Source organism: Musa acuminata, chromosome BXJ3-1 (genome assembly GCF_036884655.1).
Source record: "Musa acuminata AAA Group cultivar baxijiao chromosome BXJ3-1, Cavendish_Baxijiao_AAA, whole genome shotgun sequence".
Classification (NCBI taxonomy): Eukaryota; Viridiplantae; Streptophyta; class Magnoliopsida; order Zingiberales; family Musaceae; genus Musa; species Musa acuminata.
In genome coordinates this window covers 41,260,600-41,287,100 of record NC_088349.1, presented here as the reverse complement: position 1 = coordinate 41,287,100, position 26,501 = coordinate 41,260,600, and the positions used below count along the sequence as shown (strand labels likewise).

At 35.7% G+C, this 26,501-nt stretch overlaps 1 long non-coding RNA gene across 5 annotated transcripts; it reads right to left on the bottom strand.

The window, feature by feature from the left end:
* Window positions 1-18,586: 18,586 nt before the first annotated feature.
* LOC135628823 (uncharacterized) lies at window positions 18,587-24,792 on the bottom strand. 5 transcript variants are annotated; one of them, XR_010493009.1, is made up of 3 exons: window positions 23,111-24,792; window positions 22,378-22,452; window positions 18,587-19,819 (listed from the first exon to the last, which is right to left on the bottom strand). It is a non-coding gene; the product is annotated as an uncharacterized LOC135628823 (long non-coding RNA). The 5 variants fall into 5 exon arrangements; XR_010493005.1 differs by having other exon boundaries at window positions 18,587-22,452; XR_010493006.1 differs by lacking the exon at window positions 22,378-22,452.
* Window positions 24,793-26,501: the final 1,709 nt, after the last annotated feature.

Genomic DNA, 26,501 nt, shown 5'->3' with positions numbered 1-26,501 from the left:
CATATTTCTATTGATGTGATATATGATAACTGATTATTTGATGTCCCTCTTTTATTGAAGCTAACATTTATAAATATGGATTTTAACTTTAAAAATGTCATAATTTCTAGTTTGATTTAGGGTTTGTCTTTTCAAGTACTAAACCCATTTCGATAATATATTGGAATGATACATATCGGTCTATATTGGTATATTAACACATGGTATGCTGGTGGTATATACTGGGGGTTTGGCGAGAAAGAAAAAGAGAGAGAAGTGGAAGGGCGATGTCGGAATAGAGAAGGAAGGAGGAAGGAAGAAAGAGGGAAGAAGTGGTGAAAGAAGAAGGAAGAAGACGAAAGATGATGAGGAGAAAAAGAATAGTAGTAGTGTACTTGGGAAGCTACAACATTAATAGTACTGGTGAAGCAATAATATCATCGAAGTGGTGAAGCAATAATATCATCGAAGTGACAACAGTAACAACAACGATATCTTACTTAATGGCGAAGTTGTAGCGAGAACAGTGATGAAGTAGCAACAACAAGGCGGTAGCATCTTACACAAGAAGAGGGCTCGCATTTGTGATTGCGAGTTGGTGACCTCTTATGCGACAATGAAGCATGACAATAATAGTGGCAAAGCAGCAATGGCGAGGCGACAACATCTTAAAGGAGAAGAGAGCTCGCATTCGTAAGTCATAATCTCTTTTTTATAACATTAATTTGGATAGGACCTCCACTATATCTTTGATTTTTTATTAAGTTAATTAAATTGCTCAAAATGGGATGGTTTGCATATTGGCCCACATCTGGACAAGTATATATCACCCGTCCTATACCATTTTGGGTGGTACAATAAATGTTGGTTTGGTTAATAATTAATTATGGGATACATGTAAAATACTATCCTTATTTGGGTTAGTGGGAGGACCTTTGGTTACAAGGATTAGTATTCCCTTAGCCTCTATGATGATAGAAAGATATGGAAGGCACAACTATTAACTAAATTTGCTTATAGGTATTTGAGAGGTTGCTCTAGTGACACTGGTTTGAGTGAGGAGTGTTAGGTGAAGCTACAGAAGGTTCTTATCCTCCCTAGAGTTTAATTATTTTGTTGAAAATTGCTTCATCATAGGCTTCTTACCATTGGGAGATTAGCTAAGATTGGTATTTGTGATTTTAAACGGCAACATTTTTGGAACACAAATTGTTGGCATAGCTATTAAGTTTTGGTGTTATCGTAAGACAACAATATGAGACCAATAAATAAAGATATCAAATGCTGCTCTCGAAGACAATATGAAATTCCACTTAAGCTATTCTTCATAATTCTATTCTTATAAATGTCATCAACAAAAGGTGCAATAAGACTAACTCACTCCTAATTGAAAACGAACATCTACATTTGAAAATATTTTCTAGAAAAATAACAAAATCTTGTTTAATTTTTCTTCAAGAAATTTAAATATTACCTATTTATTTTTAACTTTTAATATAGTCAAGCGGTCAAATATTACCTCCTAATTCAACACGAAATAACCAAATACTATTTACTTTTTCTTTATGAAGATTCAAATATTACCTGATTATTATGAGTTTTCAATATAATCAAGCAATCAAAATCTAATCAATAAATGAAGCCCACTAATCTGTAGAGTGTTTTTGTTATTTAGCTGGCACTACTTTTCCTACATGATTGACATAACAAATGAGTACCATGGACTTGAATAATATAATGAATATCCTATGGCCTAGAGGGATACAGCTACATACATTTAAATTTCCTAAGATTTTGTAGTGGCCAAAGCCTCTTGATGTGGTAGCCATGTTTATTTTTGAATAATCTGATCATACTTGTTTGAGGCTAAGGCAGAGAGATAAGAAAATAAAACTTCACAACTTACCTATAAAGGCCATGTTCTTGTGAAAGCTCTAATGTTCTCATATAAATTCACTAACTAACTTATGACCATAAACCATAATGTCATGTTTGCAAAGCACCGGGCATGATTTCACTTGCTATAACTTGGAATGTTATGGCCATAACTTATGCAAAAGCTAAAGGTTTGATAGAAGCATATAAACATCACAAAACAAAACATGAATTATCTTTCTGCATACAGAAAGTATATAATCCCAATATGGTTGTAGAGTTAGAATAAATTACCTTTTCTATTACTAGTGGAATAGAGAGAAAGATGGGTTGATCAAGTACAAAAAGGAACTCAAGATGTTGCCCTCACTGGTCTCATTCAAAAGACTTTTAGAGATTTATGATTCACATAAAAAAATAGAAAATCATTTTCGTTTATCTAATACTGTATAGAGTGAGTAGAGTGATACCAAATTTATAGATTCATCAAGAGGATACTCAAAAGCTACATGAACTAAAATCCTAGAAATCAATTTGTATAGTACTTTCTTCTTTTAACAAAGTTCTTCCTAAGCAAAGAACAAATTGAGAATTAGAAACAAAAAGTAAAATTAAAAGTGTCTCACAGGATTTACTCATCATATTGTAATTATATTTAAGCAATGGCACCTAGCAAAAACACAGATTCAAACATGATTCATAATTTCTATCCGTACTATTGTACCGAGTCTCGCTCAATACAGTATGCATACTAATAGTATGCTAGGGCATATTGCGAATATGCATAAAATGAGTTAAAATCCCTTTAAAATATCTAAAAAATAAAAAAAGTTAGAATTTGATTTTTAAGACATAAATAATTATAAATTTAGCATAGCTTTAGCAAAAATAATGTAAATTAGAAAATATTGTCATATATCTTTTTCGAGCTTTAAGGAGTAACATTGTGGTATGTTTTAGATCATCCTTCCGTTAATATTGAATAATCTAGTGGCTAAGGAGTATTGCGAAAGGCAATGTGTTGACTATCACGAAACATTCTCACCCATAGTCAAGCTAAAATCCATCTGAATCCTATTGGTTATTGTAGCATACTATGATTATGAGATTTAGCAGATGGATTTAAAAACTGCATTCCTCAATAACAACATCGAGGAGGAGGTGTATATGATACAACTTTAGGGATTCATGTCCAAGGATTACTCAAATAAGATGGTGTGTAGGTTGGTTAGGTCCATTTATGGACTAAAGCAAGCTTCTTGAAGTTGGAACATAAGATTTGATCAAGTAATCAGATCTCATGACTTCGTGAAGAACGAAGATGAGCCTTATGTATACAGAAAGGTAAGTGGGAGCGCTATCACCTTCTTGCTGTTATATGTGGATGACATCCTAATCATTGGAAATGATGTAGGAATGCTATCCATAGTAAAGATTTGGTTATCTAGATACTTCTCCATAAAGGACTTAGGGGAAGCATCCTATATCTTGGGGATTCAGATATATAGAGATAGATCCAAGAGGATGCTTGGCTTGTCGTAGTCCAGATACATAGTCACAATTGTCAAAAGGTTTAACATTAAAAATTTCAAGAAATGTCTTATACCGATGAGACATGAGATATCACTTTCTAGGAGTATGCCCCCAAATACTCTTGAAGAAAGGACGAACATGGATAGGATACCCTATGCCTCAATGATAGGGTCTATCATGTATGTCATGCTATATACCAGACCTGATATAGCGCTTGCTCTGAGTGTCATAAGCAAGTATCAGGCAAATCCAGCCTTGGAGCACTAGAAAGTAATAAAGTATATCATTAAGTACTTGAGAAGGACTAATGATATTTTACTGGTATATGGAGGTATATTGCTGCAGCAAAGGCAGCAAAGGAGGGAGTTTGGATGAAGAAGTTCATCACAGATCTAGGAGTCATGCCAAGGAGCGAGGAGCCGATTCCCTTATATTGCGATAATAACGGGGCGATTACTCAAGCAAAGAAACTCAGGTCTCATCAGAAATGTTCTAAGGAGGTTCTAGCTTATTAGAGAGATCATGACCCGAGGAGATATAACAGTGGAAAGGGTTTCATCTGAAGATAATATCACAGATCCACAAACAAAGCCATTGTCTCATATTGTCTTTGAGCGTCACAAAGGTTTGATGGGGATCAGGCACATAGGTGGTTGGCTTTAGGTCAAGTGGGAGATTGCTAGTCATAGGTGTCATACAAGCCAATCATGTGAGTGATGACACTTATGACTTGACACACAGTCTTTTTGCTTATTATTATTATTTAATATTTTATCACTATATATATATATATATATATATATAGTGATGTCTATGGATTTGTGCAATGAGAATCGAATTGTGATGAGATCACGATAATAAAATCGATTTATCTTTAAACACAAACCCTAAATAATTCTGATCATAGGTTACTCAAGAGGGACATCGAGATAATTAGACAGACTGGTGTGCTGTATACCCGTTTATATGATGAATGTAACTGATCTCGTAGCTACTCGTATGGGGACACTAGAGACACAGGACATGTGCTAGTTCACTTATTAATCTGCTTACGGAATGCTGGATAGTTGATGATGCCTTATTATTAGACAATGATTCAATTGTCCCAATGGTATATCTGATCCTTAGACTTGAGATACCAATGATGTCTTGTATGAGTATCCCACTCTTTGATACCAGACTTATAGGTCTGAAAGTTTCAAATCTAGCACAACCGGTCATCGAGAGTGGTAGCCAACCGTATGAGAACTATTGAGTATTGATAGAGGATCATTCAATCTTAGTGTCATAAGAGGAATATCTCATGTGTTCTTGCTAAAAAAAATCCCTAGTCAAGGTCATTCAGATTGAGATATAAAGAGTTCTCTAGGAGAATCCGATTAGAGTGAGACTCGAGTAGAAAGCATATGGGTATAATAGCACCATGCTCGGTATATGGTCTCTAGGATATTAGATAGATGAGGGACTATTGGTATATGGTAACTAAGGGCAGATAGATCCAATGGATTGGGTTCCCCTATATCATTTTGGGACTACGGCGTAGTGGCCTAGCACGTCTGCAGTTGATGAGTCGAGTGAATTATTATGGATATAATAATTCACTAAGCTAGAAGGAGTTCTAACAGGTATGACTCATGGCCAGCTTGATGTTGGGCCTAGAGGGTCACACACATATGGTAGGCGTTGCGATGAGTAAATGTTCGAATATGAGATATCTGTCGGAGCCCCTATCTTATTGGATATCCAATAAGCCCCTGAATTATTAGATCCTATGAATGAGATCCATTAAGAGCCAATGAGAGATTATTTGATAGAGATTAACTAATCTAAGAGGCTTGGGTAGTTGGATGGAGATCCAATACCCAATAGGGTTAGATCCACTAGGGTTAAGTTGATAGGGGACATCTATAAATAGGAGGGAACCAATGATTCATAGGCTAGAGCCTCTTTGGGTTGTCATCTCCTATTCTCCTCCTCAAATAGTAGGCTTGGAGATTTGAGGAGCATCGTTGCAACCCTACTATGTGGATCACCACTAGAGATGAGGGCATTTGACTTTATTCATCCTCTTCTACAGATATGTAGGGATTCAAGGATATATTATCTCCCTATGTAACACAATCTTTAATATACACAATTTTAAGTTTCACGGATTTTGCGCACCAATCTTCGCACGATGACGAACACATCTTTAGGAAATTTGGGGATCTTGTTTTCTATTCTTCTGCTACGCATGTGATGTTACCCCAAGATTTCCCCACAGTGGTATTAGAGCCAAGTTGTTCAGGTGAAATATTGGTTTTGAACTTCGTGTGTTGTGTTTTGGAGAAGTTTTTTATGTCAAAATCATTGACACAAAAGCGAGAAAGGGCAGCAACTGTTGTTGCCCTTGCTACCCTCGCAGATGGCAGCACTGCCATCTACGTGCAGTAGGCTTGCTGTCGACGGCCGACAACCTACGGGGGTCGACAGCCCGCTAGCGCTTCCTGCAGTCGCTAGTTGCCTATGGGGGCCAACAGCCCATGAACAGAGGCACCGCGGGGGTAGTGGGGCCTATGGGCGCTGTGCTTGTGGGTAGAATCGCCCGTAGGGGCGATAGGGTCTACAAGGGCGCTCGTCCGGCAAGATAGCACTGCCTGCGGAGGCGGTGCTGCCCGCGGGGGAGCCCACCCGTAGGGGCGGAGCAGCTTGTAAGCACACCGCCCGTAGGCAAGGGCAGCACCCCCGCCCCCCGTCGTAGAGAGTCGCCACTAATAAGGCGACCGCAACAGAGGAGAGGGAGAACCGTAGTAGGGTTTTTGGGCAAAAAGATAGTTTTACCTTTGTGAACTTGAGAAATTTCATATTTTGTCCCTTTGTCCAAATTATGAAAATACCCCTCATAATTTAGAAATTTTCCTACTAACCTTGATTTCAAAAAAATATTAATTAATTAAAAGTTTAATTGATTATTATTATTATTATTGTTATTATTATTATTATTATTATTATTATTATTATTATTATTACTATTATTATTATTATTATCTAGTAGTTCTACATGATGATCATGTGTATATGTGATGTATGATATGTGGACGAATGATCATGGGCTGTCGGAAGTGTGTAATTGTGATTATTATTATTGGGGCCTGTAAGCCTCCATTTTATTTTTCGTTTATTGTCGGGCTTGTGTGCTTATGATTAAGTTGTAATTACACTATGAGGCATAACAGAAGCATGTAAGTGATAGTGAAACCCATGAGACAAACGATCGTGATGCTTGAAGATGCGTCGAGATGCCAACAGAACCGACAAGGACAAGATAGACGATCACAGGGCATGGAGATGCACCGCTACACACATAGATCTTGATGTGAGTGATTAAGCCCACTAGCTTGGGCTTGATCACATTAAGCTATGGTCCATGATTTTCTGGTATGATTGCTCATGTGATGTGTGATTACTTGTACACCTACTAACCTACTATATATATATATATATATATATATATATATATATATATATATATATATATATATATATATATATATATATATATATTATGTATGCGATGTAGATATATATTAAGTGTGTATGTGTGTAACATGTCATATTAGGAGACCAAATCAAAGAAACCCCTATCTCGATAATATTAAATCGATAAATGTGAAGCAATTAGATTAACCAACGTGACCTTCCATCGTTATAGGTAGGGACGGATTCTTGATGTAGGTTGAATTAGTCGAATCCCTCGAGGCTCACCTATATCATGATTCGCTATCTTATCTATGACATAGAGGTGTCACCGGTGACCTGAGGACATGGTATGCTTAGTCGAGTGAGCTACAAGATTGATACATCCGTCATCACAAACAATAATGATATCATATTTAGCAATAAATGTAGTTGTCTCTTTTTTATTTTTCTTCTTTTCATTCTATTCTCGCTTCCAAAACCTACACTTTTTCTTCATGTGACCTGGCCTATTGTAGTGGAAACACTTGATATCTCTTCTAGACTTGGATCTTCCTCTATAATCATATGGATTTCTATTATGAGTTCTTTCACTTCTTTCTTATTTTTCAATAATAAGTGCATTAGAATAAGATTCTCCTTGTTATTTCCTTTTGGCATCTTCATTTAACAAACTATTTTTAAATATGTCTATAGTTATAGTCCCCTCTAGCATGGAGTTAGAAATTGTCACCATATAGGTTTCTCAACTTTTTTATAAATAGCTAAAAAGTATTAATTCTAGCATATCATCTTCTATATTCATTTTCATAGTAACCAGCTTGTTTGCAATACTCTAAAACGAGCTTATGTGCTCAACAATGTTACTATCATTTTTATATTTTAAATTGATAAGCTTTTGAGGAGAGAAATTTCATTTCTCACTATCTTTTTCACAAAGAGATTTTCTAATATTTGTCAAATAACATCAGCTTTGGTTTTATCAAAAATATGCTCTTGCAAATTTACATCCATCCGGACGAGTGCGCGCTTAGGCGGGACTTTCACTGGTAAGGCTGGAAGCTGCGCCTATAATCTCCTAGTGGGCAAAGGTGTGGAACCGAATCCAATCATTACCAGATAGAATGACATACTGTAAAATCGTATTTGACTTCACTGAGAATATTCTTTAGAGATTGGCATTTTACTTGCTTCAATCATATCACATTGATAGTCTATAAGGATAAGGAGGGATTAATTCAATATATCTCTTTCTACGGTAAGGAGGGATTAATTCAATATATCTCTTTCTCTTACTTGTTCTAGAGACACATCTTCTAATATAGACAATAGCTTTTCTATGTTGAACCTCTCATTTCTCATCTTCCAATGTAAAATATTTTCTTTAATTTTGATAAGCTTATACAAATCTTTACAATATAGCAAATCTTCCATCATAGACCTCCATGTGGAATAATTTGAAGAGTACAATTTAATCATATTGTTTGACTCTTCCATTTTAATCACACAAGAAAAACTAGTACCAAATAACTTGGCTTTGATACCACTTTATTGGGAAAAACTATTATAGTGGAATAATTATTTTCCCTTTTTGTATATCAAAATGGGTTCCTTACCAAAATATCAACTTGTTACCCAAAACAAATATTAACTAGAGCAGCATAAATAGTAGAACAATGAATCAATCATAAAGTGAGACACTGAATTTTTACGTGAAAAGCCCAATGCGAAAGAAATCACGAGACCGTGGTCCACTTCAAATCTCCACTATCACCAATAATGATAATATGTTTACAATAAGTATTCTCTAAAATAACTAGAGGATCATAATAACATCAAGAATACAGATCTTGGCTCAATAATAGCATATCATCATCATCATATATGAATTTCATAAAAGGAAAGGTTTAAGTCTCACAAAGTGAATATATCAGAAAAGCACCTCGAATAGGACAAATCGTAGATTGGCACCATTATGATTAAAGAGCTTATTGCAAGGATTCTCTATATAAAATTTGGACCAAAATCGATAAAATTTAGTCATTTGATCGTTTAATAAAAACCTCAAAACCTAGCTTTCTCTCTCCTCTATCTTTCTTTTGTTTTCTGCATCGATCTTTTTCCTTTCGCCCACCTCTTATGTCGCGCACAACGCTATTTTTTTTTTTTTTTTTTTTAATAATTGATCAGATTTAGGCTCAATGCTCCTATTGTCCGGTCCAAGACCACCTAGATCTAATAATATTTTAATTATCTAAGTTGGGAGTTGATTCGGAGTAAACCGAGATCCTTCTTCTAAATTGATCCCAAATTAATTTCTATTAACATCGAACAAATTAGACTCCAATTATGCCTAACCTTGTAAAATTACGTTAAGATATTCTCAAAAATACTCCTTTCCAATGCTTAAGTTAGTACGTGATTTAGAGGATTCAACTAGCATTATAAGAGAAAATATTATTTAAGATGTGAGATGTTGATTATCTAATATTAAAATTTTGGTCACTTGATACTAGAATATCAACTACCCGAGGATCCAGCGCTGAGATGATGCCAACCATATTAGTATTTCTCTTTCACCATTAAATCACCTCTTCAACTGGTCCGTTTGCAAAGAGAATCACTCTAGAGGTTTCACGTTTAACAAGCTATGACAAGCCTTAATGGTAACTAATAGTCAAATAACCTACTAAACTACTACTAATAGCATCAAAATTAAAAGGAGGGACATGTCTGCACTATAAACTTGACTCTTACCGGTGATAAAAGGGAAAGGAAAAATTGAGTTAACTTTATCAAATCATATTTCAAACAAGGAAAAATATAAATTTCAACTCCACCAGAACCTAGTCGGTATCAAAGTACATTTTGCTTCTCATGCTTAAGCTCCAAAATAAGCATAAAAAAAAGAAAGAAACACGTCAACAAAGTGTTTAATACGATCAAATCAATTGATAGAGTTAATGATCTAATCTATATTTTGAGTAACGGAGGACTAGCTTCGATCATAAAAAGATAATTAAATCAGGAAGAATCAATGTTAGACCATATTGGAATATGTTAGAAGATTGGACGTCGAGCCAGAGGATCGATTGACGTATCGATAGAAGGCTTTCTGCCATGAGTTCGAGCATTGGGCCAAGAAGATCGAACATTACGCTAAGGAGATCAAATGTTGCGATAAGACAACATGCCGATTGGGTAATACGTCGAAGGAGAAGACGATGCGCCGAAGGGTCAGACGAAGCGCTGAATGAACCAATGACATATCGAACAACATGTGATTAATGCTCTGTAATAAGTCTAGATCAAAGTAGTTTTAGTTCTAATTAGATTAGTTTAGAATATAATTAGGCCTACTCAATTAGGGGCTCATTGGGCCTGAGTTACAACTATTTTGGGTCAAGTAGAAGGCCCATTCGATCACCCAAGATTATGTGGAACCACCCATGAGTTGGAAAAGTCAATAGCACACTTTTCCATGCTACCAGGCAGTGGTACCACTCAATGTCAAACTAGGAGGCGATGGTACCACCCAGTGCAAGCGATAGTGTCGTCTATACCCTAAAAACTCGAGGATTTGAATTTTGGCTTCAAGTTTTGAAGCCATTTGGGGTCTATAAATACCCCACAAATTCTTGCTTGCAATACATACAAAAAGAGAGCAAAAACTCAATGATTCCAATATTGTAAAACTCTTTTAAGTATAGAGTCCCTCCTCCAAGAGCTTAGTGATAGTCCTAAGGGAAGTGTGTGAGGGAACACTTATAAAAGAGGGGTGTAAAGGTTCTCTCCTGAACTTGTGAAAAGAAGAAAGAGTGTAAGGATAGTTGATTTTTATCCATTAGAAAGAAGATCGACGGTGAAAAGTTGGTGGCCTCGAGTGAAGCAGAATCGAGAGTGGACGTAGGTCACAATGACTGAACCACTATAAATCGATTTATATTTATGTTTTGTTGTTTACCTTTATTACAAACTGCTTTACTTCCTCGTTACTTTAGCTGCATACTCGTATGAACATTTTCAAAGTTAAACACTCCTTGATACGATTTTATCGTACGAAGATTTTCAACTCGACGTAAGTTTTACATACGCACCAATTCACCCCCCACGCCCTTCTCTTAGTACCGACTTGATCCTAATACAAAGAACAAATATATCTACAATAAATAATGTGCAAGCTTCTTCCCCGACGAGTTAATGCTGAGTTCTAGACCAAATCTATAGGAGCAAGCTAATTGCACGTACCAATGGTGCCAGCATAAGTTCTTGAGAAATCCTAACAAATTGAACATACTGATGACAATTCAGAATTTCATATAAAATGACATTTTATTTAATTATATACTTGTACTACAATTATATACAAGCCAGTATATAATTGTATATAATTAAATATAATTGTAGTACAATTCATATACTTGTATATTTAATTATATACAAGCCAGAATTTTTTGTCACGTCTTCACTTTCACCCCATATGCATAGGACATACAAGGAAACAGCAGTTTAATTGCATAATAGCTCATTATGGATGCCCAACGATAACACAGACTTCTAACAAAGAGCCACTCATGAGCTCAGCCATAGCCTCAAGTATCAGGCACGAATTTTCTACAATAATCCATGGACTAAGTGACACAAACGGATGCAAATTTCTCCAGCCCTTCAGCAATATATTCACATTGCAGGAGAAGATATCCAAGCAACTTCATTATATACTATGCACAATGAGTAACATACTACTAGCCGTCTTTCATTGTCACCTCAGGCACTGAATCCCTTCTGGAGAGAACTCCACTGACCGGCAGGAATGCTAATGGAAGCTTCAGCAGACACCTCAGCCATCATCTCCTTGCTGATACCGGCATTGCAGATGTTTGCTAGAGACCGCATATGTTTCATCCCATACTGAGATAGAGATCCACAGTGTGCTTCAAAAGTCCTCACCTGGAAAGAGAAAAAAAAAAAAGACATCACAGCTTTATAAAATTCAAAGGAACAAAAACCAAAGAATTTCCCACATATTCCATAGGTTATAGGTTATCTAACACAAGTTTCGTTGTTGAAGTTCCTCAAGAACGAAATTGAGTACAACTGGTCTTGCAAATCATGGATCTGTAGATTGTACCTTCATATATTTTTATCCAATAGAACTGGAAATAATACACCTATTTATTCGCCAGTAAATTATAAAGCAGAAGTCTTCACTTAGATAAAAAATTGTGCCATGTCCAACCAAATTGGTACAGACAAGAAAATGCTTGAAAATAGACTCAATTGCATGATGACAAGATCATGTGATCACAGGCCACTGAAACATCAATATGATAGAAAGGTATTGCTACAAAAGCAGCCACAAACCAACTAGGACATGTTTCACAATCCGATCTTGTTATCATGGCAAACATGAGCCAGAAACCAAAATTGGTATTTCAATCTTGATTTGTGACTGCTTAAATAGCCATAATTACATTCATAATTCATTCTGTTCATCCATAATTACATCCTTAAGGGTCTTTTTTCTTGTATTAAGTCGAAAGGAACATGCTTAAAGGCGCCCATACAGTTACAGTTAGTTTAACATTAATGAGAATCCCCATCAAGATATGATAGTGTTTGGAAATTCCCTGGTTGTTAGCATCCTATGCAACAATGACAGGCCAAGTTGTCTGCCATCAGAGGTGAAGCATAAGATACAACTTGGGAAGGACTCGTAGGCATGCTAACAGAAGACAATTTTGAAATTGTTAAAAATCATGTTGATCAATATACTCACCATCGATTTGAGGCAGGACCAATCATCCACTAAAGGCTGGCCTGCAGGGCGAACAGTTTTCAGCACTTCTGACCCTTGCTTAGAACTGAACAACAACTTCCCGATGAATTCTATACTATTGTCTACATGCAACCGATGTGATATTACTTCGAGAAGTTCCTTCTGAGCGTTACGTTTATGAGAAGAGCCTTCACGTGCCTTTTGATACTTCAATAAGAAAGGTAAAGTGTCAGTCTGAAACAACAGATGAAGCAATTGAAAGAAGTAAAAACACAAAGTTGCACTAGGTAATGCCAGAACCATGTACTGCATTTAGGGATCAGAAAGCATGAGAAGAATGAACAGAACAAGCAAAGCAAACTACATAGTAAGGATGATGCCAACCTTATGCCAGAGTAAGGAAGATGCCAACCTTTAACCGAACATCATGGTTGGTCGAGTCCCTTGAGATTATGGTGGTTCGGAGGCCGAATAGGATAGGAATCACAAAAAGTTATGATCAACAAAAGTTGTCTACCTTTTGGGCTTAGTGTGATTGGTCGAGTCCCTCAAGGTTACACTAAGACGTTGATTCGATCCCGATCCCCACTAAAAGTCTACCGAGGACTTCCGTTTCACGTGTTGAGGGTGTCGCGTGACTCGCTAGTAAAATAGTGGGAGTAGATTAAGATAGAAGTCTATATCTTGATTGTTTATTTTTCTACAAAATCTACATGTTATTTATTTCTGCTGCATTTTTATTTTCGAAAAAATCTCGCTTTCAAATCCCTTACATGGCATATTTGATGTCAACCACCTCACTAGTCCAAATTATACGGACTGGCTCCGCAACTTGAGAATTGTTCTCACGGTGGAGAAAATCACATACATATTTGATATAGTGATGCCTACGCCCGAGGAAGGGACAAGCGAAGAGACATGAGATATCGCTTTTTAGGAGTATGTCCCCAAATACTTCTGAAGAAAGGGCGAACATAGATAGAATACCCTATGCCTCAATGATAGGATCTATCATGTATGCCATGCTATGTACCAGGCTTGATATAGTGCTTGCTCTGAGTGTCACAAGCATGTATCAGGCGGATCCAGGCTTGGAGCACTAGAAAACAGTAAAGTATATCCTTAAATACTTGAGAAGGATTAAGGATCTTTTACTGGTATATGGAGATAGTAGCCTCAAGGTTGAAGGCTACACGGACTCGAGTTTCCAATCTGATATCGATGATAGCAAGTTAAATTCGGTGTATATGTACACTTTAAATGGAGGAGCAGTGTGCTGGAAGAGTTCCAAACAAGATACTATAACTGACTCGACCACAAAGGTGGAGTACATTACTGTAGGAAAGGCAGTAAAGGAGGGAGTCTGGATGAAGAAGTTCATCACAGATCTAGGAGTCATGCCTAGCAACGAGGAGTCGATTCCCTTATATTATGACAATAACGGAGCGATTGCTCAAGCGAAAGAACCCAAGTATCATCAGAAGTGTTTTGATGAAGTTCCAACTTATTAAAGAGATCGTGGCCCGAGGAGATATAATAGTGGAAAGAGTTCCATCTGAAGATAACATCACAGATCCATTGATAAAGCCGTCGTCTCATATTGTCTTTGAGCGTCATAGGGATCTGATGGGGATTATACATACAGATGATTAATTTTAGGTCAAGTGGGAGATTGCTACTCATAGGTGCCCTACAAGCCAATAATGTGAGTGATGACACGTGTAACTTGACACACATTTTTTTGCTTATTATTATTATTTGATATTTTATCATTATATAGTACTTTATATATATATATATATATATATATATATATATATATATATATATATATATCCATGGATTTGTGCAATGAGAATCGGATCGTGATGAGGTCACGATAATGAGACCGATTCACATTTAAATACAGACCCTAAATAATCTCGGTCATATGTAACTCGAGAGGGACATCGAGATAATTAGATAGACTGGTGTGTTGTATACCCGTCCATATGATGGATGTACAGGTTCTCATTGAAGAAGGAGTTTACTGATTAATCCGCTTATGAAATGCTAGATAGTTGATTATGCCTTATAGTTAGTGATTCTGTAGTTCTAGTGGAATATTTAGTCATTCGACTAGACACCAAGGATGTCCTATATTAGTACTTCACTCTTTGATATAAACTTATAGGTTTGGAGGTTCCAGATCTAGCACAGCCGGTCATTGAGAGTGGTATCCAACCTTTCGAAGATTATTGAGTGTCGATAGAGGATCATCCGATCTTGGTGTCATAAGAGGAATATCCAATGACTCACGGCTAGCTCGATATTGGGCCCAGAGGGTCACACACACATGATAGGCGTTACGATGAATAGAGGTTCAAATATGAGATATCTGCCGGAGCCACTATTTTATTGGATATCCAATAAGCCCCTGAATTATTGAATCCTATAGATGAGATCAAATAAGAGAGATTATTGGATAGAGATCCACTAATCTAAAAGGCTTGGGTAGTTGGATTGAGATCCAATACCCATAGGGCTGGATCCACTAGGGTTAAGTTGATATGGGACAGCTATAAATAGGAGGAAACAAATGATTCATAGGCTAGAGCCTCTTTGGGTTGCCATCTCCTATTCTCCTTTCCCTTTCTCCTCCTCAGATAACAGGCCTAAAGATTTGAGGAGCATCGTTGGAGCCCTACTATGTGGATCACTACTAGAGAGAATGGCATTTGACTTCCTTTATCCTCTCCTACAGATCTATAGGGATTTAGGGATATACGATCTCCCTAGGTTACACAATATTTAATGTATACAGTTTTAAGTTTTATTGATTTTGCACAAGAATCTTCGTACGACAATGAACACATCTTTGGAAAATTTTGAGATTTTATTTTTTGTTCTTTCGTTGCGCATGTGATATTGCCCCCCAGATTTCCCCACAATGGTCTAAGAGGACAGGCTGCCTTGCCCGTGGGATGTCCCATTGTGACCCCTCCAATGTTTAAGTTAGAGGGATGAGGGAGGAGAGAGTTAATAGTATTCATAAAAGTGTAGTGTTCACCCGCTTGCCCCTGTTTAGCCTAGGCTTAGTTTTTATACCTGGGCATATGACAGCAAGGACAAGGATTGGTGAGGGTGCCCCCACCCTGATTGTTAGGGGACAATAATGGAGGTGGCTTACTGACATGTTATCTTGAGGTCGACATTAACATTAGGTGATCGGGATGATATTTACTATCTAGCCTTTTAGTCGCTTTGAGTTAGATAAGGAGTGATCCCTCCTTTAGTCGTCTGAAAGGGAGGTGTCGGGGAGGCAAACCATGCCATCGATTACTAATGCAGGGGCGTGCCCCTTTCTTCAACTGTGGTGTCAGCCAGGAGTGAGTCTTGCGGGCTTTCTTTGGGAAGTTGAGACAGATAGGGATCACGGGTTGATCCCCTGTCAACAGTTGCAAAGAGTTGATGGGGGCTCCCATACTTTTACTTAGGTGGCCTCCTCAGTTCGGATGGTGGGATGAGTTAGTGGTGCTAGTACTTTCTCTCAAACTTAGTATGCTTATATAATCAATTCAAGTGTATATCACTAGTATCCTCCATATGCTATGGAATTTGAAACTATAAATTTAAATCTTGATAAAATACTAGTATCAATAATCTATTGGTTTGATATGATCATATATTGAGCAGTTCATAGACATGTACCACCTAGTATCATCCAAAAGGATCATATATAAATAATACAGACCAATATTATACCATGTTTGGAACCATGTATTTAGGTAGACATAAGGTCCTACAAAATAATATATGTAAAGATAGGGACTCATATAAAATAATCAAACAAACAATGCTTTAGCTCAAAATTCGTGTCCAGAACTTACCTATCATATTTGGCTCTTTCAGAAAATCTAACTTGTGAACCCACTAGTGTATACTAGAAAGACCAACCTATACAAGATAGTAGAATGAACTAGCGAAAAAAACTAATTAATCCACTAGTGTATACTAGAAAGACCAACTTATGTAAGATAGTGGAATGAACTAGAGAAAAAACTAATTGGTTCTGAAATCTAAATAAGGCATTTTCACTAGGTGCTCAAACCAAGTAAATCATCTCCAAGGTGTGTAATACCCTACCTTCATAAAAAAAAAAAAAAAAGTCTATCATAGTACTCAACTTAAAGAATTTTCTCCCGAATGGTTTGGAATTTAGGATCACTTGGCTTCCCATAAAGCTGGATGATAGCATTTCTTTTATAACCTTCCATAAACAAATTAAAACAAAGAAGATATATAACAAACAGACCATAAAACCATGAAAAAATAGATTAAAATTTAAAATAATTTATTTCCCATAATAAGATGTCAAAACCAACCATTAAATAGATATGGCAAACATATTAGTTTTGCACCATCAAATTCATTTCTAAGTTTACACAAATATATGCATAAATTTTTCTCCAAGTCATTAAGCACACCTGAAATTTAAAAAAAATTAAATAGCCTAATGGTTTAAAAAAATTTTATCTAACAAATTTCTAACACAAGAAATGTAAATTATATAATTAATTGTTCAACATTATATCTTTGAATATGTGATAACAATAATGCTCTTAAGTAGTTACACTACAATATATATTTAGAAACAAACATCAGGAAATATGTAAAGAAATATATGCAAGTACTTGTCTGTGACATTCCCATCTGCTCCAGGTTCCTTCAAACACTTTCAAATATCAAAGTAATATCTTCAGCAGGAGAATAAAGATATACACTTGCCAGAATATGGAATGAAAGTCTTGTTAAATAACACAATTCCATTGAATTGGTAACTTTGCCCATTTCTCAAAGGATGATATAAGTGGCTACAAGGAAGGATTGTAGTTGAGCTCTTTCTATATACAGGACAAAGGCTAGTAACAACACCAATGCATATGTTTACTATAGCATTGAAGGGTCAGATGATGCTACTACCATCATTCTATCCCATGTCTTTGTAACTAAAATGGAAGCTACTGATTTAGGAAGAGCCCTTACTGACCAAGAGCAAACCAAATTTTGTTTAACCATGTCAGATAGTTCATTCACACCATTGAAGTCAATAATTCTTCCAAGATGATGCAATGCAATAGATGACTATTCTGGTTCTGAATGACCAACATTATGTAGAATAAGCCCACCAATAAAGCCTCATTTCATTATTAGTTTACCGTTAAGTTTATCAATGCTCATTTCACATAATGATGATAACCATTTATCAGTCTACAAATACTATGAAATTTTTGATGCATTACAATAGAAGATCAAGATTATAAAACATAGAGAAGAAACCGTAGGAGAGAGTAATGTTCTCAGGCAACTTAAATAGAAAATCAAGCATAGCAGATGCTACTTGCCAACAAAGAGATATTAAGATATGAGCTATCTCGGGCATTTTATTATCCAATGCTTGCATGTGCTCAACAGTAATCGATTCAAGCACGCAAAAAATAATAGCCTTGGCATTTCTAGCGACATGACATCCCAAAGGAATAGTATTTTTGTAACATGAAGATGATTCCTTATTGTTTCTAGATAATGACCACCAACAAAGGTCCGCAAACTGCATGGAAGAGAGTTTAGTTGCATACCAATAGCTTCCAAAATTATTTCTCCAAACTCACCAAACTGTTTTCTTATGTTTGGGAATAACATATGCATGTGAGGAAAATGTACTTGAAATGATAGTTTAACATCTGACTGATCAGAAGACTCAAATTCTGTGGGAGTGTGTTTTGGTACCTGATGGATATGAATATGCAGATTAAAAATTCTATTACTAAATTATCGGTAAGTGCTAACTCATCCTCAAAAACTGAAAAAACGATGAAATTTGTGAAAGACCAGAGGCAATAAACAAGTGTTCCTTCAAGTATTGCTTTGTATTTCAAGATACTGACATCCATCCTAAAAGTCTAGAAAATGAACATGTGCAACTTGAAAATCTAGATATTTTCTGCATCCATGATAAATGTGGAACTAAAGTTCTGTAGATGAAACCAGCACTTTTGATACCAATGGGATATGTCCGTTCATCATTTCCAGATTAATCCTTCAAGAAGTGCCCAGCACCTTGGCAGCCCATGTAACTTTACCATTTCAAGTTGTATGTTGCCTGCTTTCAGTTGGGTGTACAAAATTGTAAGTTGTCCACTAAGATTTGCAGCTGACTGCAGTATAATGTCATTAACATTCTCTACAGAACAGGATAACTCAGTTGCAGAATGCAGTAGAAAGAGGGGAGACTCTGTAGGAGGATTACAAAGTGGCAAAGCAATGGTTGATTCTGCCTAATCAAAGTTGCCACATCAGATTCAATGTCGACTTGTGATATTTCTAAAGCCTACTGATTATCTTCAAAATAATATGTACAAGGTTTCCAAAGAGCCAAAATTCTCTCAGATTCGAGGTCCAGTTTAGCGGAAGCAGAATTTGTAGAACAGTTATATCTCTTTTACTTTCAAGATAAGCTATTGTCTCCAGATTGACATTACATCTCTTAAGGTCTTCATAAAACACCACTAATCCATTTTTATTCATGAATTTGGATCCAATGATTTTCATCTGATTCATAAGCTCTGAATTGCATCCATATGAAATCGATTATAAAGAATGAGTTGGCATAACATTCTGCAGCCAAGAGTATGGATTCTATTGCAGCTTCATGGCTTTCTGGGGTTGTCATGCTGGGAACACAAATCAGCTGCCAAATGTTCAAATTGGGAAGCCCTATATACCGAATCTTGATAGTTTACAAGTTGTAGATAATCTGCTTGTGAATACAAGTAATCAGCAAAGAAACCAATATTCTGAAAGTTGTTATTTGAAATCTTATTCACCTCTGAAACACCACAACTGAAATTCAATCTGATCCAGTCCCCAGTAAAATAATTTGAAACACTTGTCAGAACAATTTTTGACAGATCTCTAGGAGCAAACTACAGATTAGCATCTTGGAGTACATCTTTTCTTGTGGCAGCTTTAGATGCATCAATCTTTCTCTTTGCTTCATCCGGATTACTGGATGTGCTAGAAGCCCCATGAGAACATATCACAAAGTTAGAAGAAACAGCTAAAGACTCTTGATCAGCCACCTTAGGAAATGAACATTTGCAAAGGTCAATATCTGAAGGAAATGGCATATGTGGCCCCAAAACAAAAAGGAGTACACTGCAATATAGAAAGACAATGAAGACAGTATATTGTCAGCTAAAAACCAAGTAATGTAACAACCAACAAGGTGCATTTGATAAGATTCATTTTGTTGCAGGGAAAAAAAAATAATAATAATTTCTTCTTTTTTGACTCTCACATCTTTTTAAACTGTAGTCTTCACCGATCACTTCATTCTCTCTCTTTGCATCTCCAAAAATAAGCATTATAAAGTATAAACTATAAAGATGTTAAAATTTTTTTAATTTCTCTATGATATTAGCATATGCTGTTACAATAGACCTTGGTGCAATAGATTCACGTCTCCATTCACATTCCACAAAAGGAAGAATGGCAGGCCTTCGTAATGCAGTACATATAACATTGAATGCAATACAACAGTTCTTCTATTTCTCCAAGTGTATATCATTAGCATCTTCAGAAGTTGTATTCTTTGTTCCAGTAATCACAGGATCACGGAAGGGTTCTAGCATCTCTAAAAGAAATAGAAGCCTATGTTTAAATTCCTACAAGGATGGTAAAAGCATCATCTATCTGATTGGAAAGAGTAAGCAAAATTATGCTTGATACTTTAATAGAAGGTCAAACCTTATATTTTGACAGTACATCATCCATATGCTCAGACAAGGCCAGCAAGATATATTTCAAAGCAAGGATTGAAACATCGTACCGTACCGACATTTCGAGGTTGGCTTGATATGGTACGATACGCCTAATTTAGGTGTAATGGAGTTTAAGATAATACAAATATGAGAAAAAAAGAGTTTGAGATAGTTTAAAAGAGTATGAGAATGAAATGAAGTGAAATAGGGGAGAAGAATGGTTTAAAAACATGAGAAGGGTTTGAGATAGTTTAAGCGTTCCTCCTGGTAATGGGTGGTCCGCATACCGGTAACCTATTGGACCGGTACGTACCGCCTGTACCGGGTGGTACCATTCAAAATTGTATACCTTGCTTCAAAGCAGCATAAGCACGACTAGTAGATTCTGGAAACACCCGGTAGGGGCATTATGAACAGAGTCAACCAAACATGAAGCATGAAAATAAGTGCATAATCTATCATATGAAATTTTTTCCTTTTCTTGAATTTTTATTCAGGAGGAAGTGGATAGAATTTGGATAATAACGGGGGCATTGTGATGAAATTCACAGTTTCTTGAGCACACAGATGAAAGATGGATGTCACATACAGGGTTCATGAACTAAAAAGTACTAAATGACAGTAACTAGAACTAAAGGACTTGCATTCACAGGATTAGAAGTGTATATTTTAAGTGTATATTGGTATCTTAGAAACATGTAAAAAATAATCTGTTACCCATTAAGAAATATATAGCTTTCCAAGCCACAACAGTAGTTATATTGGTCCATAAAAGTCCCATAAGAGTTGAGCACAACACTCCAAAGAACTCTGTACAAGGCTACGTCATAGTTGTATCATCAGAACACTGAAACAGTAGGTTCTTTATTGGCTCTCTAGAAAAAAAGGAAAACTCCAATCCAACAGACAAAAGTTTCAGTTTCACAATAACTGCTATGATGATCAGGATCAAATTCAAGAGATCAGGGTTTTATTCAAGTGTACAAATGACTGATATTGTTGGAATCTTCATAATAAGGTAATAGATGGATCACAAAATAACATCTATGATAGGTCATAGAAAGTATTTTTTTAGTTCATCAGGATGGACATGTCAGTACAATACATGCCGATCAGCACGGTTTAAACATATGGCTGGAACAAGCCTTGTGCTTGATTGTGTGTTCAGGGACATCCTTGGTATAAAACAAAACTCCATGCTAGTATTATACTAGCATAACATAGTTCGACAATCATCAACCACTGCCATCTGAACAATCATCAAATGGTGAAACTAATTGTCATCTGAACAATCATCATCAAATATTATACCACAGCAGAACAAATTGCCTCTGAACTTCATAGTCTTTGTTATGCTAGGACTATGATGTTCAAATCAAATAACATTTTTCTCAAAATGAGGAGATTATTTCAAGAGAAAATTAGTGATTGATAATTTGACCATCCACAATAAATCACAATGTATTGACCACAAAAAAGGTCAGATCTGCACCAAGAAATGACCAAGTACTCATCAAACATAAATAGTTTTAATTGCTTATGTTAGATAATTCACCAAACATTGTTTATATATTTTCATGATGAATAGGTTAATTATGATGAATCATGATTTATATACATCTACCTATTCTAACATTAAATAAATACCAAATTTTGTCACATTAAATAGTGAACATTATACATTGATACATATCCATATCCATCATATCAATATCTTACACTTGTATCCATGACTTCATAACCAACCAACCAACCAAACGAGCATTCATTATAATAAAGAATTAAGCCTTCATAACAGTAATAAAAACAAGAAGAATGATGAAATTACTTGAATAACACCAAGAGGTCCTCCAGAAGTTCAATTGCAAGATCAACATGAAAAAGGGTCAATGCAGTTACAAAAATACAAGTTGTTGACTTAATATGTAGACTTATTATGGAAAAAGATGAAACCTTTGCAGTAATTGTATATATCCATGGTGATAATGGTCCAAAGCATAAATCAATCAATACACATGCTGCTTTTGCCTGAAGATTGAAAAATAAATGCTTACTTAGAAAGCCAAAAAGTAAGTTGTCTATTCATAATTAAACTTGGTATGAAACCAACAAACACGAGATGATAAGAATGAAGACAGATAGCCCGCACAAGCATTAAGAAGATGACGATGACATTATTATTATCTGCAACAACAAATTAATATGAATTGTTGAGACTTTTGATAAGAATACAAATGCATGTAACGTATATCACCCAGATGCATCACTGCTGAACCTGAGAGAGAGCATGCTGGACAAAAGGATGTTTCCACAAAGAAAAACTATCATCAACTTGATTTAGGAGGCTAATTGGAGGAAGACGTGCCATCAAATGAAAGGAAATCAGAATCCATCCAAATTAATTAATATATAAACTAGTAAAAGGTGTTAAAAGTTTTAACTTAAAACAGAGACCTTTCACCTGGAAGCAGTGCTTGTATAAGTGGTAATAGGGACCAAAATTTTAAATTACTGTTAGCCAATTTGCAGAACAGGAGAGGCTATCTATTCATTATAAAAGAATGTAAACACTCGACAAATTAGTTACAGAAGCAGACTCCTGGTGGCTAAAAGTTATTCCAATAGGAAAAAAACAGGATACTTAGTTTAAAAAACATTATAGGGTAGGTGATCATTTAGAACATACTTGTGAAGCACATCCAAATAAGACATGAGGACTGCCTTCTTCCGCTGCAGATATATCCAAGACATTCAAATAAGAAGCATCCCAATAATCTTCAGTTCATTTGAATTCTTCCCCAAACAAGCTCAAGTAATCAGTAGGTTGCATGTGCCTGGTTACTTCAGTTTTAACAATTTCATCAAATATTGAAGACAGACCCAACTATTCAAGTACAAAATTGCCAAATCAGGTTGTAAATTGATTTGATAAGAAACCATATCCATTCACATAATATGCATGAAAAAATAATTTAATTAACATTAGTTTCTTCATAAACTTATTGTGGAATCCTCTAAACTAAGAAAGAACACTTTTAAACACGTGGAAAGCCAAAAAGCAAAAGAATTTCTATTAAGTAATATGGAACACATCATCTATAATTATTTCAATGTTTGACACAAAATATTATAGAACAAAATGCAAAGAAGAAACAGAAGAACATCTGTAACTAACAATGTGGAGACTTGTTCATTTAAATGGCAGTCCAAATCCTTTGAGAAGATGGACCTGCATAGCCATCGTGTCTCTCACAATTCAATTGGAGATTCATATATGTCATTACAGCTGCCAATAAAAAGTTAAAAAAAAAATTAACCATCAAGTTTTAGTTCACAAAGTCAAATAGAGTGGAGTAGTTTACCTCATCATGTTCTAAGGATTGTCAATCTTAATCCAACCAATTTAGAATGATACCAACCGGTACGGGCGATACGTACCGGTCCGACGACATACCGGTTTGCGGACCACCCGCTACCGGACAGAACATGCTAGAGTGCTACAATGCTACAGTAAGAGGAAGAAATATTTAAAACTGCTCGGTAACAGTGATACAGTGCTCCAATGGTCAAATTGACCATTGGAACCCTTTCTTATGATATTTAAAAACCCTTCTTCTCCTTTATTTCACTCCATTACATTCTCATACTCTCTTAAACTATCTCAAACTCTTTTTTTCTCACATTTGTTCTCTCCTAAACTCTACAAAACAACGATTTGTAAATTGAATCGAGGCTAATTTAGGAAGATTAAGAGGAAGAACTTTCTAATCAAGAGTTATGTTTACATAAGGATAATCTGTACTAAACTGAAATATGAACCTTGCATAAGATATTCTTCAAAGCCTGAAAAAGATATATGATACTATTCTTACCTAATTTACATTGATTTTATTAAACTTATGCTATTACTATATTTATTTCTAACATAAAAATCCTATCCTAACTTTTATTTTATTTTTAGGTATTTTCGGAGGGTCTTACACCTAAATTAGGTGTACCGCTCGGTACACCCTGACGTACCGCTCGGTATACGGTACTATACCATACCGAGCCAACCTCGAAATACTAATACGGTACGGTATTGCATACCTTGATCCAACCTATAAAATTTCACCATTAAGAGCCTTATCCACATGTTGTGGTTTCCCGTCCTAACAATTATCATCCATAGAAAGCATACTTGTTGGTTTCTTATATGAGTAACTTACATTATGGACAATGCTAGTTCATGATATATAAGTTACACAGTCCCGATATTTGCATGTTAGTCAATAAAAGAAGTCACTTAAATCAAGGATTGAAATTTTGTACTATACCAAAATTTCAAGACTTATTTGATACGGTATGATACTATATACCGAGTGGTATATTTTGGTATACCGCTGTGTGTGTGTGTATATGTATGTATATATATATATGTATATATATATATATATATATATATATATATATATATATATAGGTAAGCTGCACAGTTTACCTCTATGCGGGGTGACGTGCAGATAAAAAAAAAATTACGACATCTAAAAAACAAAAATATTGCGATGATGCCCGAGGCAACATTGCCCAATAAGAGAAGAAAAAAAAAAATCTTCAATTCTCTCCGCCCCACAAGCCGATGCCTCTTCTCCCGTGCACAGATGAGAAGTCGTCGACAGACGAGGAGGAGAGAGGTGACATCCAGGTTTTACCTTTTTTTCCTATTTCTTTCTTCGTCTTCTCCCTCTTCTTTCTTCTCCCTCGATCACCGTCGATAATAACACCTCAATCGATAACGATAATGCCTTAATTGATGGTACCGCTCGGTAGCGGGCTGTCCGTGTACTGGTCTATTGACGGACCGGTATGTACCGCCCGGTACGAGCAATATCATTCGGTATTGTAGACCTTGATTTAAAGAACTAATGGGCACTTTAAATGTTAGAACTAGGAACAGAAAACTCTATTTCTCATAATAACCGGAGAGGTCAATATATGTTGCATCAATTTATTGTGACGGACTAGTCTTACCATGAAACAGTTAGGATCATGCTTATGAGTACTAACATGTTTTCAACACTGGCTTTTTATGGCCTTAAGCAACCCTCCACCTTTTTCATTCGGGCTTGGGACCGACATTGGCGGTGTTAGAAACATTGGTACTCATAACAAGAAATCAAGTAAAGAAACTAATTTTCTTTGAGAAAGATCAAAATTGAAACACCTAGCAGGAATTTAAAAGTGACAATTGTAGATCCAAAAAATAAGTATACTTCGGTCTAATTAGACAACAAAGAGGCCTTTGAATCATGGCACTACTCGCTTTTTTAAACCTAACAATGAGAAACATTTTTTGCCAACATATAAAAACATAAGAAAGTTTGTTTTCTCTATGGCTGTGATTTTGGTGAAGGGGGAAATTAAGCATAGCCATCTCTGAACATATCACTAACCTATGATACAATGACTTCCAATGCAGAAAATCCTGGAGAAAATGAAGTTCTCGATTGAGGCATTCACATCAACATAATAACTCTACTAGATTGAACATGTTTCATCTTGTTAACAACTAAGCAAAAATTTATTTACGCCTAACACATACTTATATAAGATAAATTTGTCCATTTAAATTTGTTCCTCCTAACCTTGCCTCCTGCCTAACGTTCAAGGTGAGAACATTTTTAATTAACCTAGTCTATTGGTACTCCATTTGTGCTAAGGAAACCCAACTATATAAATATTTATCCTATTCGTTTCATGAAAGATGCAATCTTTACGTAACTTTTATTCAATTTTCAGATCCATATATCAACTGGGTAGCTTGTCCTAATATCTTAATGAGGGAATGCCTTGGAAGATGAAGAGATAGCTCCATTAACAAGTGTACTAAAATAAAAAAAATCAGAAATTAAGAAAATATGGGAAGACTCTTTCAGATAATAATTTATATAAAAGAACACAATTAAATTGATTACACTATCATGGACTTGAGTTAAAGAGACATTGTAATACAAAAAAAATGTTCAAATTTTGTCACACCATCGAGGAATTAAGTTATATCATTTTTCTTGTTGTGATCAATTGCAACTTTTATTTCG